Source organism: Suncus etruscus, chromosome 2 (genome assembly GCF_024139225.1).
Source record: "Suncus etruscus isolate mSunEtr1 chromosome 2, mSunEtr1.pri.cur, whole genome shotgun sequence".
In the NCBI taxonomy this organism is placed as follows: Eukaryota; Metazoa; Chordata; class Mammalia; order Eulipotyphla; family Soricidae; genus Suncus; species Suncus etruscus.
Window position 1 is genome coordinate 113,016,822 of NC_064849.1, and position 18,414 is coordinate 113,035,235.

An 18,414-nucleotide genomic window follows, 5' to 3' on the forward strand; every position below is an offset into this window, starting at 1 on the left:
GAAATTATTCTATTCTTTTGGATTTTACCTGCTTTTTATTTACCAATTATTGTGTATGTGGCTGTGGGGAAAAACCTGGTTATGTTTAACAGCTTACTCCTTGTTCTATGTTCAGTTTTTGTTAAGTTTTTTTTCTTTTCAGTTCTGTTCAGTGTTTTGGGAACAATACTGAATGTCAAGATTTGGACTGGTGATGGGAACCCTGTAGGTCTATGCTTTTAGCATTGCATCCAAATTCCTTATATTTTGATGGAAGATAATGTCATAGAAGTAATACAAATACTGTATTTTTGGTGTATAAGACGATCCCCTACTTTTCCTCTTAAAATATAAGGTTTGGGCTATATTTGCTGTATAAGACTTTGAATGCACACCAATGGAAATTAAAAAATGTAAGAGAAAAAGAGTAGAACTCTCAAAGGTTAACAGTATATACTTAATAAAGCTAGACTTTGGAGTGCCAACAATCATTTTACATTTGTCATTTGTAGTGAGTGACTGTGATTTTTTAAAATATAATATTAATTTTTATTTTGACCAAAGTGGATTACATATTTTTCACAGTAATATTTTAGGTACATATTGACATTGAATCCAGGAATTCCCACCACCAAAGTTGTCCTCCCTCCATCCCCGTTCCCAGTATGCATCCCATATCCTCCTTACCCCCCCCCCCCCAGCTGCTAGTATAAGTGGTCCCCTCTGTGTCTAGCTTGTTGTAGATTGGGTATTGATTCTGTTGTCATTGGCTTTGGATTTGGTGTTTAAGTCCGATCATTTTTTTTTTCAAGTTATGTGGTTTTATTTGAAGAAGAGAAAAGTAATAAACTGGGGTAAAAGTCTAATATGCCGAAAATGGGGGGAATCCTTCTAGAGGCTCTCATCGTTGGTTTGAGAGATGAAGGAGAAAAAGAAGGTGAAACACCCCAACAGTACAAAAAGAAGAGTCAAATATCCAGTGAGCAATCCAGTGATAACGATAGGCACCACAAATAAAGCCATGGTCTTGAGTTAAAAAACATGGCAGAGCACCTAAAGAAAGAAAAGAAAAGAAAAGAAGAAAAAAAAAAACAATATAAATATAAATGGGGACAACAACTTCAATAACCACACCAAAACAAAGAAATCTACAAAAAGTAGATAGGTAAATAATAATAATAATAATAATAATAATAATAATAATAATAATAATAATAATAATAAATGAAGAAAAAATAATATATAAAAGAAAAAATGTTTTGTGCTTTTTGCCTTTTTTTCCCCTCCTGCACTGGCACAGTAAATATTGGGGTCATTTGAAAAGTAATTCACTTGGCCTTAGCGCTATGGGGTTTCTCCACCCTTGGGGTATATTGCCACGGGATTAACTATAGACTCCGTTCAGGTTCATTTACTCTACCGGTGGTGCTTTCGTGGTGTTTGGAAAACTTCTGCTCCGTCCTGGGTGATGAAATAAGACCTCTGTATCTAGAGATCTCAGTATCTGCACAGGTCCAGGAGTGGGACTTATGATGAAGTCTTTCTTTGTGGTTCTAGAAGTTCTGTTCCCTTAGTGTCATTTTAATCCATCTTCTGTGGTTGGTGGTCTTGATCTTTGCACTGATCCTAGAATGGAACCTAGGATAGCATCTTTCATTGTGTTTCCAGAAGCCCCATTCCATTGCAATTGTGTCTGCCGGACCTTTGGAACTGGGGATCATGGTTATTGTGCGGGTCATAGTTCAAACCCTCGACTAGGGCTTTTTTTTATTGGTCTCAAGATATATTCAGTCCAGTCATGGTTCTAGCAGCCAGTCATCTGTAAATCGTGATCTTGGCTTTTGGACCAACCAAAGGGTGACAAGTCTTCTGATTTTGTCTTATCGTTAACTGGTGAGGTAGGATAACCTGTTCTTAGGTCAAGTTGTTCCCATTTTCTTTGTTGTCAGGATATCATATTAGAGCTGGCTCTTGTTGGTGGCCCAGTGGTATTAAGGATGTCCTGGATGGGATTTGTTTCCTGTAGCTGTTGTGAAGAACTGTGTCGATTCTATGCCTGAGATCCAGGGTGACTGTGATTTTTTAATTGTGATCTACATTGAGAGCAGGGAAGAGGGCTCCTCCAAGAGCAGTAGACTGGGGTGCAGTGATTAATAGGACAGCTAGAGGGAAACAGAGTGCCTCCTCTGTGTCCCATAAAAGCTGAACAGAGGACTGAGCACCGGAAAGCTGCAAACCCAGTGGCTGGATGCAGCGATTAGTAACTCAGCTACTCTGTGTGATGACTGAGTGATGACACCTGGCAGCTAGGTCGGTAAGAGGGGTGCGGATCACTGGTCCCTGACGCTGGAGTAAGTTTCAGCATGCCATATACTGGTGTATACGACAACCCCAGCTTTTTTTTGACTCCTGACTTTTAAGACATTTTTCATGGGTTAAAAATTCACCTTAGGGGCCGGTGAGGTGGCACTAGAGGTAAGGTGTCTGCCTTGCAAGCGTTAGCCAAGGAAGGACCGGGGTTCAATCCCCGGCATCCCATATGTTCCCCCCAAGCCAGGGGCGATTTCTGAGCACTTAGCCAGGAGTAACCCCTGAGCATCAAACGGGTGTGGCCACAAAAAAGCCCCTCAAAAAATGTAAAAAAAAATTCGTCTTATACCCCAGAAAATATGGTATATGTCTAAATTTTGAGTACTCTACCTTTGAAATGAAATTTATCTCAAAATGTTTAAATGGAATGAGTCTATTCTTGTGAATTACCATTTTAATATGGTCGTTGTTTTACAAATTTTCTAGAATTATAGAAGCTGTGCATACTTTCTGATCTCTTATCAAGTATGTTAGTAAGCTTATTTTTAGGAGGGATAGGAATGACCACTAAAAATCTGTTTTAGACTAAGTGATTTGACAGGCTTTCTAGGCTAAGGAAGCTAAAGATACTCATATTTCATCTTTGCCTCAGGCATCAGTATCTATTGCATCAACCTTTGACCTTGCTTCTCTTTAGTTGACTTTGTCAAGGGATCCCTTCATTGTACTGAGATTTTATGCTCAACAGTATAAAGAATTTTAGGCTCAAAAAAAAAAAAGAAAAAAAAAAGAATTTTAGGCTCGAAGTATAAGGGTTCTATCAGATAGTGCTAATTGTTTCCAGTTAAGTTGTTAATGAATACAGGCATGCATATTTAAAATGTATAATATTATGATTTTATTAAAATTCTATCTGGAGGGGCCGGAGAGATAGTACAGCGGTAAGGCATTTGCCTTAGATGCAGAAGGATGGTGGTTCAAATCCCGGCATCCCATATGTTCCCCCGAGAATGCCAGGAGCGATTTCTGAGCATAGAGCCAGGAGTAACCCCTGAGCACTGCCAGGTGTGACCCAGAAACCAAAAAAAAAAAAAAAATTCATCTGGAAACTGTACCAGATCAAGTTAAAATAGTCATTGCTCAATTGCTTGCTACTTGTGTGTGTGTATTTGTGTGTGGTGAAAACAAGGCAGTCTTGACAAATTTTAGTTATGCAATATAGCATTGTTAATGATATGCACCATGTTGTAGTTCTTATTTCTGGAACATATTCCTTCTGTAGCTGAAATCTTAAATCTCTTAATCCAAACCTTTCCATTTGTCCTACCAGTTTCTGGCAATAATTAATGATGCCCTCAGCTTTTCTCTCTTTTTTTATTTTATATTATTTAAATTTAATGCTAATGTTTTCCTAAATTTTTTTCTCTGAATTTTATACATATTTTAGTGTTTTATTGATGCTAGAGTGATGGTCCAGTGGGGTTGAATTATACTTGTCTTGCACATATCTGATCTTGTCATCACTGGCACCTTCTGTGGCCCCTAGAGGACTGCCAGGAAGTGGTCCCTGAGTATTGAGAGAGGAGTAATCCTTGAACAAAATCATGTGTGGACTCTAGGAAAATAATGAAAAGGTAAAATCATGTATTATTAGAATATAATAATTCAATTCATTTATAGTTTAGCTTATAATACATTTTCTTATAAAGAATTTCTTGGGGCCAAATCAATAAAGCATAGTGGTAGGGTATTTGCCTTGCACGTGGATGATTTGGAATGGACCTGGGATCAATCTCTGGTATCTCATATGGTCCTCTTATGGGGCAATTTCTGAGCACAGAGTCAGGAGTAACCCCTGAGAGACACCTGGTGTGGCCCATCCCCCACAAAAATAAATAAAAAAATTTATTATCAAGTAAATATATATATATATATTATAAAGATAAATAGTAATGTGAAATTGACAGAAACACTGAATTAGGCTTGCAATGCTCAATCTGTGTAATTTCTTTCTTTCTTTCTTTCTTTATTTTTGGTTTTTGGACCACACCCCTTTGAAGCTCAGGGGTTACTTTTGGCTATGCGCTCAGAAATCGCTCCTGGCTTGGGGGGACCATATGGGACGCCGGGGGATTGAACCATGGTCTGTCCTACGCCAGCGCTTGCAAGGCAGACACCTTACCTCTAGCGTCACCTCTCCAGCCCCGTCAATCTGTGTAATTTCTTTCGAGATATTTCAAGCATCAGCAACAGCAAAATCATGGAAACGGCAATCTTTTTTAAAAAAATAATTTTTATTGTGACCAACATAAATTAAAAATCTTTCACAATAACATTTGAGGTACATAGTGACATTGAATCAGGGGTATTCCCGCCACCAGTATTGTCATCCGTCCATACCAGTTCCCAACATCCCCCTTCCTTTGCCCCCCAGACTACTAGTATAACTGATCCCCTCTATGTATAGCTTGTTGAAGATTGGCTATTGATTCTGTTGTTATTGACTTTGGGTTTGGTATTTATGTTTTTTTATTTCTACTCAATGTTCATATGACTGGTTCTGGTACCATCCATTTTTCCCCCTCAATTTATGAGGCAGAACAAGATGATTCAAGCTATGTGGTTCTGTTTGAAAAAAAAAAAAAGAATAAAAAGAAAAAAGAAAATAACAACAAGCAAACAAACAAAAAATGGGAGGCATCTGTCTAGATTATAAATATCAATTTAAAAAGAAGAAAGGGAAAAAAGAAAAATATAACAAAAAAAACCCCAAAATACAAAAAGCAAAAACTACAACAAAAGCAAAATAAACAAAAAAGAAACAAAAATCAAACAAAAAACCAAAACCAGCAACTATAAAAGAGCACCACAGCAACAAATACAACAACAAATACAAGAACGAAAGAAAAAAAAGAAAAAAAAAAAGAAAAAAGAAGGGAGGCTGATGTGGCAAGTTTTTTTTTTTTTTTTTGCTTTGTTTTATTTTTTGTTTTTGCATAGGCACAGTAAATATTGGGAAAATTAGAAAGGGTTCCCTTGGCCTAAAAGATGCAGGGTTTCTCTGCCCCTGAAACATAGTGTCATGGGAATAACTACGGGCTCCATACTTCATAACTATATCCAGATGTGGAATTACAGATCATAGAATACTTTTTTTTATATTTCAAAACATGTATAAGCACTTTTTCACCAATTCATACTACTACCTGTATTCTTTAGGGACAGTTTTCTCTACAGCATCTGATTTAAATGTCTGATATCCTGCATTTAGGCAGTTTTATAGCCAAAAATTCAGGCCAGAGTTACTGTCTGTTTTTAGACTATTCATGCAAGACAACTTGTCATCTTTCTTCTATTTCCTAAATGTATATGATAATAATAATAATAATAATAAAGAAGATAAAATTAAACATGAAATTACTAAATAAAATTTCACTAGAGTTCTGTTCTTTCAAGCTTTATGGTGAAATGAAGACAATTTGTCCCAATTCCATGAGCTCTCCCCCTTATGTGTAGTTTAGCTAGTATTGAAGTGAGAGTATGTCAGTTACAATAATGAATGGGAAGCTTATTCAAATAATCTGGAAATAATAACTATAGTATGATTAAATCCTCCATGGTCAGGATATAGCATGAGCCATTAAACTTAGATGACAGGCCATAGGCAATTCAATTCCCAGCAGAAAATATCATCACATTGACATGGAACTGTTGTTACTAACCCAAACTGTTAAAGAGTATACAAGGAGAGCTAGTGAAAAGAAATGGAAGTTAATTTTAGGATTTTATAGTTCATTATTGCCTAGAGTGTAAGGTTCATATTTATATATTGGTTTGGGGCCACACCTGACAGGGCTCCAAGGAAATTATGCAGTGTTGAAAATCAAACGTAGTTCAGCTGTATTTGGTTACAGGGATCCAATTGGGTGTTTGTAAAGCAAATGCTGTGTACACTGCACTGTCTCTCTATTCCAATTGTTTTACCTCAAAAATATCTCTCTAGCTACAAAGACAGGATACATAATTTCCTATCACTTTATTTATGAAAAAAATTAAACTTTTTGGACCATAGAGATAGCATGGAGGTAGGCGTTTGCCTTTCATGCAGAAGGACAGTGGTTCGAATCCCGGCATCCCATATGGTCCCCTGAACCTGCCAGGGGCTATTTCTGAGCATAGAGCCAGGAGTAACCCCTGAACACTGCTGGATGTGACCCAAAACCAAAAACAAAATCAAATTTTAGCAAGTCTATGTTCTTTTTTTTTTTTTTTTTTTGATTTTTGGGCCACACCTGGTAATGCTCAGGGGTTACTCCTGGCTATGTGCTCAGAAGTTGCTCCTGGCTTGGGGGACCATATGGGACACCGGGGGATCGAACCGCGGTCCGTCCAAGGCTAGCGCAGGCAAGGCAGGCACCTTACCTTTAGCGCCACCGCCCGGCCCCAAGTCTATGTTCTAAGCCAAATGTCAAAAGCTATGTGATCTTTAAATTAAACCTGAAAAATTTTCCAAATAAAGCATATTTCCAAAAACCTTAATAGCTTATTATTTAAATAATATTTTATTTAAACACCTTGGTTACAAACATGATTGTGGTTGGGTTTCAGTCATATAAGAGGACACCCCCCCCATCACCAGTGCAACATTTCCACCACCAATGTTCCAAATATTCCTCCACTCCACCCCCACCTGTACTCTAGACATGCTTTCTATTTCCCTCATACATTCTTATTGTTAGGATAGTTTGCAATGTAGTTATTTCTCTAACTAAACTCATCACTTTTTGTGGTGAGGTTCATAAAGTGGGCTGTAACTTCCACCCTCCTCTCTTTTTTCTCTGAAAATTATTGCAAGAATGCCTTTCATTTTTTTCTCTTTTACATTTATTCTTTTTTTCTTTATTTAAACATCTTGATTACAAATATGATTGTGATTAGGTTCAGTCATGTAAAGAACACCCCCCTTCACCAGTGCAACATTCCCACCACCAATGTCCCAAATCTCCCTCCATCTCACCCCACCCCCACCAGTACTCTAGACAGGCTTTCCAGTTCCCTCATTCATTCACATGATTATGGTAGTTCTTTTTTTTTTTTTTTTTTTTTTTTTGGTTTTTGGGCCACACCCGGTAACGCTCAGGGGTTACTCCTGGCTATGTGCTCAGAAGTTGCTCCTGGCTTGGGGGACCATATGGGACACCGGGGGATCGAACCGCAGTCCGTCCAAGGCTAGCGCAGGCAAGGCAGGCACCTTACCTTTAGCACCACCGCCCGGCCCCCGATTATGGTAGTTCTTAGTGTAGTTATTTCTATTTAACTGCACTCACTACTCTTTGTGGTGAGCTTCATGAAGTGAGCTGGAAGTTCCAGCCCTCCTCTCATTGTCTCTAAGTATTGTTACAAAAAAAGACTTTTATTTTTCTTAAAACCCATAGATGAGTGAGACTATTCTGTGTGTCTCTCTCTCCCTCTGACTTATTTCACTCAGCATGATAGACTCCATGTACATCCATGTATAGGAAAATTTTATGACTTCATATCTCCTGACAGCTGCATAATATTCCATTGTGTATATGTACCACAGTTTCTTTAGCCATTCGTCTGTTGAAGGGCATCTTGGTTGTTTCCAGAGCCTGGCTATTGTGAATAGTGCTGCAATAAATATAGGTGTGAGGAAGGGGTTTTTGTATTGTATTCCTGTGTTCCTAGGGTATATCCCTAGGAGTGGAATAGCTGGGTCGAATGGGAGCTCAATTTCCAGGTTTTCGAGGAATCTCCATATCACTTTCCATAGAGTTTGGACTAGACGGCATTTCCACCAGCAGTAGATAAGAGTTCCTTTCTCTCCACATCCCCACCAGCACTGATTGTTCTCATTCTTTGTGATGTGTGCCAATCTCTGTGGTGTGAGATGGTATCTCACCGTTTTTTTTGATTTGCATCTCCCTGATGATCAGTGATGAGGAACATTTTTTTCATGTGCATTTTGGCCATTTGTATTTCTTTTTTAATCAAAGTGTCTGTTCATTACTTCTCCCCATTTTTGATGGGATTAGATGCTTTTTTTCTTGTAAAGTTCTGTCAGTGTCCTGTATATTTTGGATATTAGCCCCTTATCAGATGGGTATTGGGTGAATAGTTTCTCCCACACGATGGGTGGCTCTTGTATCCTGGGCACTATTTCCTTTGAGGTGCAGAAGCTTCTCAGCTTAATGTATTCCCATCTGTTGATCTCTGCTTCCACTTGTTTGGAAAGTGCAGTTTCCTCCTTGAAGATGCCTTTAGTCTAAATGTCATGGAGTGTTTTACCTATGTGTTGTTCTATATACCTTATGGTATCAGGTCTGATATCAAGGTCTTTAATCCATTTGCATTTTACCTTCATACATGATGTTAACTGGGGGTCTATGTTCACTTTTTTGCAAGTGGCTAACCAGTTCTGCCAGCACCACTTGTTGAAGAGGTTTTCCCTGCTCCACTTAGGATTTCTTGCTCCTTTGTCAAAGATTAGGTGATTGGGGAACATTGTCTGAGAATTCAAGTCTATTCCACTGATCTGAGGGTCTGTCTTTATTCCAATACCATGCTGTTTTGATAACTATTGTTTTGTAGTACATTTTAAACTTGGGAAAAGTAACGCCTCCCATTTCCTTTTCCCTAGGAGTGCTTTACATTTCGAGGGTGTTTATTGTTCCAGATGATCTTTATAAATATTTGATCCACTTCTTTGAAGAATGTCATGGGTATCTTTAGAGGAATCGCATTAAATCTGTACAATGCTTTGGGGAGTATTGTCATTTTAATTATGTTAATCCTGCCAATCCATGAGCAGGGTATGTGTTTCCATTACCAAGTGTCCTCTCTTATTTCTTGGAGCAGGGCTTTAGAGTTTTCTTTGTATAGGTCCTTCACATCTTTTAGTCAAATTGACTCCAAGATATTTGAGTTTATGTGGCACTAATGTGAATGGGATTGCCTTCTTGACATCCATCTCTTCCCTATCATTATTGGTGGATAAAAAGGCCATTGATTTCTGTGTGTTAATTTTGTAGCCTGCCACCTTGTTGTATGAGTCTATTTTTTCTACAAGCTTTTTGGTAGAGTCTTTAGGGTTTTCTAAGTAGAGTATCATGTCATCTGCAAACAGTGAGAGCTTGACTTCTTCCTTTCCTATCTAGATTCCCTTGATATCTTTTTCTTGCCTGATCGCTATAGTAAGAACTTCCAGTACTATGTTGAAGAGAAGTGGTGAGAGCGGACAGCCTTGTCTTGTACCAGAATTTAGATGAAAGGCTTTTAGTTCTTCTCCATTGAGGATAATATTTGCCATTGGCTTGTGGTAGATGGCTTTAACTAGATTGAGAAAGGTCCCTTTTATTCCCATCTTGCTGAGAGTTTTAGATCAAGAATGGGTGTTGGACCTTATCAAATGCTTTCTCTGCATCTATTGATATGGTCATGTGATTTTTATTTTTCTTGTTGTTGATGTTGTGTATGATGTTGATAGATTTACGGATGTTAAACCACCCTTGCATTCCTGGGATGAAACCTACTTGGCTGTAGTGTATGATCTTCTTGATGATGCATTCGATCCCATTTGCCAGGATTTTGTTGAAGATCTTTGCATCTGCATTCATCAGGGATATTGGTCTGTAATTTTCTTTTTTGACAGCATCTCTGTCTGGTTTTGGTATCAAGGCAATGTTGGCTTCATAAAAGTTGTTTGGGAGTGTTCCCATTTTTTTCAATTTCATGGAAGCCTGGCTAGGATTGGTAGTAGCTCCTTTTGAAATGTTTGAAAGAATTCATTAGTAAATCCATCTGGGCCTGGGCTTTTCTTTTTTGGCAGATGTTTGATTACAGTTTCAATTTCCTCAATAGTGATGGGGGTGTTTAGATATTCTACATCCTCCTTACTTAACTATAGAAGGTTATAAGTGTTCAAGAATTTATCCATTTCTTTTAGGTTCTCATGTTTAGTAGCATAAAGTTTCTCAAAGTAGTCGCTGCTTACCCTCTGGATCTCTGCAATATCTGTCCTGATCTCCCCCTTTTTATTTCTAATACGGATTATCAGGTTTCTCTCTCTCTCTCTTTTTTTTTGGGGGGGGTCACACCCGGTGGTGCTCAGGGGTTTCTTCTGGCTGTCTGCTCAGAAATAGCTCCTGGCAGGCACGGGGGACCATATGGGACACCGGGATTCGAACCAACCACCTTTGGTCCTGGATTGGCTGCTTGCAAAGCAAACACCACTGTGCTATCTCTCTGGGCCCTTCTCTCTCTCTCTTTGTGAGTTTTGCCAATGGTCTATCAATCTTGTTTATTTTTCCAAAGAACCAACTTCTGCTTTTGTTGATCTTTCGGATTGTTTTTTTGGCTTTCCACTTCATTGATTTCTGCTCTCAGCTTTGTTATTTTCTTCTGTATCCTTATTTTTGAGTCCTTTGTTGAGCACTTTCTAATTCTATGAGCTTCGTCATTAAGCTATTCAGGTATGCCCCCTCTTCCTTCCTAATGTGTGCTTGCAAAGCTATAAATTTTCCTCTCAGGACTTCTTTTGCTGTGTCCCATAGATTCTGGCAGTTTGTGTCTTCATTATCATTTGTTTCCAGGAAACTCTGGTTGTTCAGTAGCAGGCTGTTTAATTTCCAATTGTTAAAGTTTTTCTTCTGTGTGCCTTTGTAGTTCACATTTAATTTCAGAGCCTTGTGGTCAGCAAAGGTAGCCTGCAAGATTTCTATCCTCTTGATTTTATGGAGGTATGTTTTATGTGTCAGCATGTAGTCTATCCTGAAGAATGATCCATGTCATCCAGGTTTTTTTGGGGGGTGGAGTGTCCAATATATATCTACTAGTCCTCTTTCTTCCATTACTCTTTTCAGGGCTAGTATGTTTTTGTTGAGTTTCAGTCTGGTTGACCTATCAAGTGTTGACAGGGCCGTATTGAGGTCTCCCACAATTATTGTGTTGTTATTGATGCCTTCTTTCACATTTGTCAGTAATTATATTAGATAATTTGCTGGTCTCTCATTGAGTGCATATATGTTTAATAGTTTGATTTCTTCCTGATGCACATATCCCTTGATTAGTACATAGTATCCATCTTTGCCCCTTACAATTTTTCTGAGTATAAAGTTAGTGTCATCAGATATTAATATGGCCACTCTAGCTTTTTTTTTTTTGTTTTGTTTTGTTTTTTTTTTGGTTTTTGGGCCACACCCTGTGACGCTCAGGGGTTACTCCTGGCTATGCGCTCAGAAGTTGCTCCTGGCTTCTTGGGGGACCATATGGGATGCCAGGGGATCGAACCGCGGTCCGTCCTAGGCTAGCGCAGGCAAGGCAGGCACCTTACCTTCAGCGCCACCACCCGGCCCCACTCTAGCTTTTTTAAGGGTGTTGTTTGATTGGATGATTTTCCTCCAGCCTTTGATTTTGAGTCTATGTTTGTTCTGACTATTCAGGTGTGTTTCCTGTAGGTAGCGGAAGATTGGATTCATCTTTTTGACCCATTTTGCCACTCTGTGTCTTTTAGTTGGTGAATTTAGTCCATTGATATTGAGGGAGCTGATTGTCATAGGATTTAATGTCTTCTTTGTAGATAAGTTTGCTGTGTTTGTTTGTCTTATCTTAAAATAGACCTTTCAGTTTTTCCTTTAAGTCTGGTTTTTTATCTGTAAAGTTTCTGAGCTGTTGTTTTTCCATGAAGCTATGTATCCTTCCTTCAAACCTGAACGTGAGTTGGGCTGGGTGCAGTATTCTAGGTGAGGCATCCATTTCATTCAGTCTTGTCACCATATCCCACCACTGTCTTCTGGCCTTGAAAGTTTCTTGTAGCATGTCTGCTGTAAGTCTTAGGGATGCTCCTTTGAATGTAATTTCCCTTTTTGATCTTGCTGCTTTCAGTATTTTATCTCTATCTGTGTGATTTGTCATCGTAATGAGGATGTGTCTTGGGGTGTTTTTCTTTGGGTCTCTTTTAGCTGGTACACTTTGGGCATGCTGGATTTGATTGCATATAGTCTTTAACTCTGGGAGTATCTCTTTGATGATGTCTTTGACAGTTGATTCTTCCTGAAGATCTCATACCTGGGCTTCTGGGACTTCAGTAATTCTTATGTTGTTTCTGTTGAGTTTATCAAAGACTTCTATTTTCATCTGTTCACATTCCTTGCGTACTTTTCCATTGCCTGATCGTTTGTCTTAAGGTTCTTTTCCAATTTCTTCTGCTTTGTTGAGTTTTTCTGCATCTCATCTTCCAGCACGCCGATTCTGTCCTCAGCTGCTGCTACCCTGCTGGCGAGGCTATCCACTGAGGTTTTCAGTTGAGCTACTGTGTTTTTCAGATCTGCTATTTCAGTTTGGAGTTTTCTGATTTCTGTCTTTGTGTTCTGTTCAGATCGATCTATGCTTTCTTTGAGTTCTTCAAACATCTCCCATATTTTTATTCTAAGTTCCTTATCTGAGAGGTTAATCAGATGCTTGGAATTTTTTAGATCATCCACGCTATCATCTTCATTCTCTGTGCATGGTGTTTGCCTACGAGGTTTCCCCATTGTCACGCTTGTAGTGTGATTTTTTTCGGCGTGTTGTGGTGGGGTTCATTGGTTAGAAAAAGTGTGCAGCCAAGGGTCTGTGGAAGGCTAGGGCTTTTTCGAGGGCTGATTCTGGGCTTTTTGGGCTTCAGCCATGTCCACTGAACAAAGCTGATATCTTCTGAAGCCTGGCTGCCTGTTAGCTTTATACCCACCGCATTCACCTCAGAATCGTAGTCTGAATGGGGTGACAGAGGCTTGCTCCGAGCTGGAGAAGAAAGACCTCATCCTCTCTCCCTCCATCAGTCAGTCCCAGCAAGGGCTGACTTGCAACAGTAAGGATTTCTGAAACTTTGAGATCTTCAAATTTAAACCAGTGTTGTCCTGCTGAATTTTTACAATAGGTTGTACCTTTGTCCATGTCACCATAATGGTCCAAAACAAAAAATAATATATACTTTAGGGTTTTTAGAATCCACAACTTACTGTGACAAGCCAAAGTTTTTGAAAGCAGAGTCCACGTAGGCCTGCAAATTTTTTTATCAGCTTGCCCTCAGAGGAAAAGCATTTCAGATGTATTAAAAAGCACAGGTGGAAGTTTCCCAATTTCTGTCCTTTTTAGAGAATGTCTTTGTGTACTGCATTGACTGAAATAAGAGCTATTATTGACTGTCAGTTTTTCTTCCTTGAAAAATAACTTGAGGCAATGCTACACCATGCATTTACCTGTGGATGACAATAACAAGGATAAATGCATGAAAATCTCAAATGTCCAAGACTTTCTGTGACAGGTGAGACAATGGACTAGACATGAACTGACCCTGATAAATGTAACAATAGTAATCCCATTGTGCTGCTTATGTCTCTGTCAAGCATGCGCCACCATTTTTAAGTCATTGAGATGATCATTATTTTCTCTTTATGCCTTTTCTGCTATCAGCTTTATTCAGATCTTCATGAAGACCATTTATCAGAAATAGAAGTAGTTCATGTGGGTCTTGTTTGCTGGTCCCTGAAAATTGATCGTTTAGCTTCTCAATGATCATCTTAGAGTCTTTTGGGCTGATAGACCTGTACTGTCCTGCCCACAGGGCTTTCATGATTTTGTCAAATTTTTCTGTCACTTTGCCTTTATATTCCAATGTATTTGACTTAAGATTATCCTTGTACTGCCTTTATTAAAATACAAACCAAACATGGAGCTATACAGGCATTGTAATATTGATTTTATAAAACAAGAATTTCTTAGATTATGAAGTCCATTGAAAGTCAGACCAGTTTCATAATAAACAGAGCCGAGATTCTGGAGCTGGTAAATTACTACTTTGATATATGTTTTATATTGATCGTTGGAATAAAGAAGATAGCAATATACATGAAAAAGGCCAAAGTCCTTCAACCCAGAGCCAAGCTATTGTCATAACTTTGAACGAGGTAAGAACTAGATTTGTTACCCAAAGTGGAATCATCCACTTGAATAACCACGAAGTCACCTCAGGGAATATCTCATCAGTTGTTGATGAGGCCCCTGTTCATGGTGTCAGCTGTTGTGGAAATCTCATCCCTCAAACCACGGATATTGGGGAAGGTATGTCTGTAAGCAATGTTAAAACAGGAAACAAAGTTAAAGAGATAAAAAAAAAAGATTCAGGAAATTTCCACCACAAGCTCTCTGCAAGCAGGCATAAATACTAGCAGGCAGACAGGCTAACTGTGGAACCAAAACTGCAAGAGGTTCCTGACCCATGGTCTTTATTTGGAAGAGAGGGACTACTCAGATGGATGGAGTACAGGTAGGGGTAGGGTACCATTATAGAGGTACTTCCAGTCCATGAGTGACAAGCACAAGCAAGGAAGAATAATCCTGAATAGAGTGAAAACTAGTTACTCAAATGATAGTCCTCAGTTTTCTAGTTAGATATTTCTCCTGCCATATTGATAAATTTCTTTGCTAAAAAGGCTATATCTGGTGAAAAATCTCAATTCTAGGGAACACTCCTATTTTCTGTAGAAAATTAAGAGCAGTAAAGTTTCTCAAGAGGCTCAATAAACAAGTAAAAATGATGCACATGCCAAGAGGAAACATCTTTGGAAATGTTTTGAACAGTTGGGGGAGGCCTTTCCTATACATCCCAAATAAAAGCTCTGGAATACAGACACAAATCCATTTTTTAAAATAATCTATGCCAATCTTCCTGAACTGGAATGGGAATATCTTCATTTGTTGTGGTATGTGAGAAGCATACATTTAGCTAAGTTGCTCCATGGACTGAAGAATATGAATTTGGTCTGATCCAGACGTTTGCAGGACACTGAAATTGTCACTATCTCCTCTTAAAGGTACCAGGAGAGTAACCTACTCAGTCACAGCAAATGCTAAGTCCTGATTCTCTAACAACTCTTATGATCAAATTTCTTCAGATTCCAGAATTTTTTACTGTTTCCTAATTAAGAGTTCTAAGCAACTTACCCACCTCTCTCTGTTCTGTCTCTGTCTCTCTCCCTCTCTGTCTCTTTTTGTCTTTCTGTTTCTATCTATATGTGTGTATGTGTATATATATATGTATATATATATATACTATACATATATACAATATGGTGTATATATGTATAGTATATATATAGCTCCTTTTTCTATAATATCTATCTATCTATCTATCTATCTATCTATCTATCTATCTATCTATCTATCTATCTATCTATCTATCTATCTATCTATCTATCTATCTATCTATCTATCTATCTATAGTTTTGGCAAACCAACCCACTGCTAGTGCCCTAGGGTTTGTAGATGACTGGTGGTTTGACATGTCAGAAATCAGCAAAACCAACCCAGTGGTGTTTGATGATCTCCAGAGCTCTGTCTAGGTCAGTGGGTGGATCACATGATGTCAGTGTTCTAACTCAGGTTCTAACACATGTAGATAATATGTTCTTGAAAACTGAGCTATTTCTCCAATCCCGATGATAAAATTTCTTTTAATAAGTGACTTGAGGGAATGGAGTTAATGTCTCTGTGGTGTTCAGAAGATCAGATAGCACAGACGATCAAACTCAGGACCTCTCATATGCTAAGTATTAGAGTTACCTTCCTTGCAATTAAATTATTTAAATTTAGTTAAAAGTATTGATTATTGAATAAATTCAATAGTTCTTTCTGAATCTTTGCAATCTAACTTTACAAATAGATTTTGGGGGGGGTTGGGCCACACCCAGCGGTGCTCAGGGGTTACTCCTGGCTGTCTGCTCAGAAATAGCTCCTGGCAGGCATGGGGGACCATATGGGACACCGGGATTCGAACCACCCACCTTAGGTCTTGGATCAGCTGCTTGCAAGGTAAACACCGCTGTGCCCGGGCCCACAAATAGATTTTATATTAAAGGATGAAGACAGATTCACATCAAGGATGAAATTTATTACATGTGTTCCAAAATATCACCTTTGATTCTGTTCTTAAAGTTGGTTAAAGTACACACTTTAAAATATTCTTTTTTTTTTACACTGTTTAAAATGAGTTTATTAAAGGACATTCTTAGGAAGGCAACAATGTTTGATTTGTCATTAAAAAAAAAAGCTGCTCTTCATGCTGGATCATAAAGATGAGATGTTACAGAAGTACAAGCATCTTCCTAATAAAATTCTGATAGCCTAGCACAGTGTAATAATTTCTGCAATGCTCGAATAAATAAAAATGTCTCTTCTATGCTTCTTTTCAAATTGTGATGAATAATGAAGATGGCATAAAGAAGCCATTGTTTTTCTATTCATTCTGTAGTACTGGATCCTGTATTTTTACTATCACAGGCTACAATTTTCACTTTATCCACTTCAATAAGTTCTGTCACCTCTCTCAATTCAACATCATTCAATACAAAAGTCCACACATTATCGCAGAATCTGTATGTATTTAGAGAGCTCCTAAAATTGACATGGTTCCTGACTCTCTGAGCCAGCACTGAATTTATAACTTTATCATACTAGAGTAGGACTTGGGGGGCAAGTTGGGGGGCAATCTGTTGAAACTGTATGAGTTCATCAAGGCTCTCCTGAAGACTGTTTCCCAAAGTAGTATTTCTGTATAACTGATATGTCATGGGTTAGGAGAAGAAATTGTTTTCTTTATTCAGGTTTGCATTGATATTCTGTGGGGACGGCGCTTCCCGCCTCGAGAGCACACACAGAAGCGGGGCAGGCAGGAGACGAGGAAGACCCTGGCCAAGAGCTTCTCCGGTCGCCGCACTAAGCGCGGAGCTGGCCACGACCTCAAAATATTCTTATGTTTCTTGTAGCAATTACATATTTCAATGCTTCGAACATGAAATATTTAAGCAACCCCTAAATTCCTGTGACGAGTTGCTGAAAATATAGGCCTAACCCAAGGAAATACTAGTTTGTAAAAACCATCTTCCCAACTCTTTGAATTTTCACTCTGAAATTCATGTAAATGGGACAGGTGGATAATTGAACCTGTAACCTAATGGGATTAAGGCCACAAAACAGGTTGAACTGAATGCTGTGGAAACACAGGGGGAGTGAGAAACTATCTGCCAAGATTGTCCAGAAAAGTTTTTCCTAGGAAGAAGATTCCAAAGGATTTTACAAGCAAATGAAGAAAAGAGCATCAGAAGTCAGAGCACAGATAAAAATTTCCAAGTCTTAGTGTGCTGGCACTTTTTGGGAGGGAAAGAATGAGAAAACTAGTGGCTGAAATGGAAAGTAAACAACACCCAGGCATCTAGCAGGGTTATTGGCACAATCCATGGCAGTAAGACATTCAGCCTAAATGAGGTGGTAGTGGACTATCTAGAGACAGTCTACAAACTCAGGAGCTAGATGGGAAGTAGAGGGGTTTCAGGAGGAGGGGGAACTTGCCTCTAGGCAGCACCATTGATGCCAAAACCATCACAGGAGGAAGGAAATCCATAAGGCATCAGATCTATAGTCAATTAACAATGTTTGGACCCTGCAAGCCACTAGATCCACTTCATCATTGATGTGACTTTCTCTTCTTTTCTAAAAATGCTTTTTTTCTCATTTTTCTAAAAAATGACTTCCTTCAATGTCCTTCAGGCTTTTTATATCTTCTTGTACATCTCATAGTTTTCTGATGGGCTGTTTGTTTCTTTTCAAACTTTTCCCCATCCTCTGTTGTTTTCTAGAGAGTTCTTCCATCTCATGTTGAAATTCCATGATCTTTTCCTTAGTTGTTGTTTTGCTACTCAGAACTTATTTTTCTTTTATATATATATATATATATATATATATATATATATATATATATATATATATATATATATCTCACCAACCATATTCTTCATTTCTATTACAACTGAATATAATATTCTTATTTCTGTTCTTATACTTTCCCATATTTTGCTAACTACCTGTGCCATCATTTCCTTAAACTCATTAAGAATTAAGTTTAAGATTAAGATTTAGGTCTCCAGCACCTCATGTGGTCTCCCAAGTCTTCCAGAAGTGCTTTCTGAGCACAGAGATATGAGCACATAATTAGGCCCGGAGTAATGCTGAGTGTGACTTGAAAAGCAAAACTGAACCAGAACAAAACTTTGACATCATTATCACTAAAGT

At 38.4% G+C, this 18,414-nt stretch overlaps 1 pseudogene; it reads right to left on the minus strand.

Annotated features, from left to right (window-relative positions):
- Positions 1–16,307: 16,307 nt before the first annotated feature.
- LOC126000958 (transcription initiation factor IIA subunit 2-like) lies at positions 16,308–16,965 on the minus strand (annotated as a pseudogene).
- Between the last annotated feature and the right edge of the window lie 1,449 nt (positions 16,966–18,414).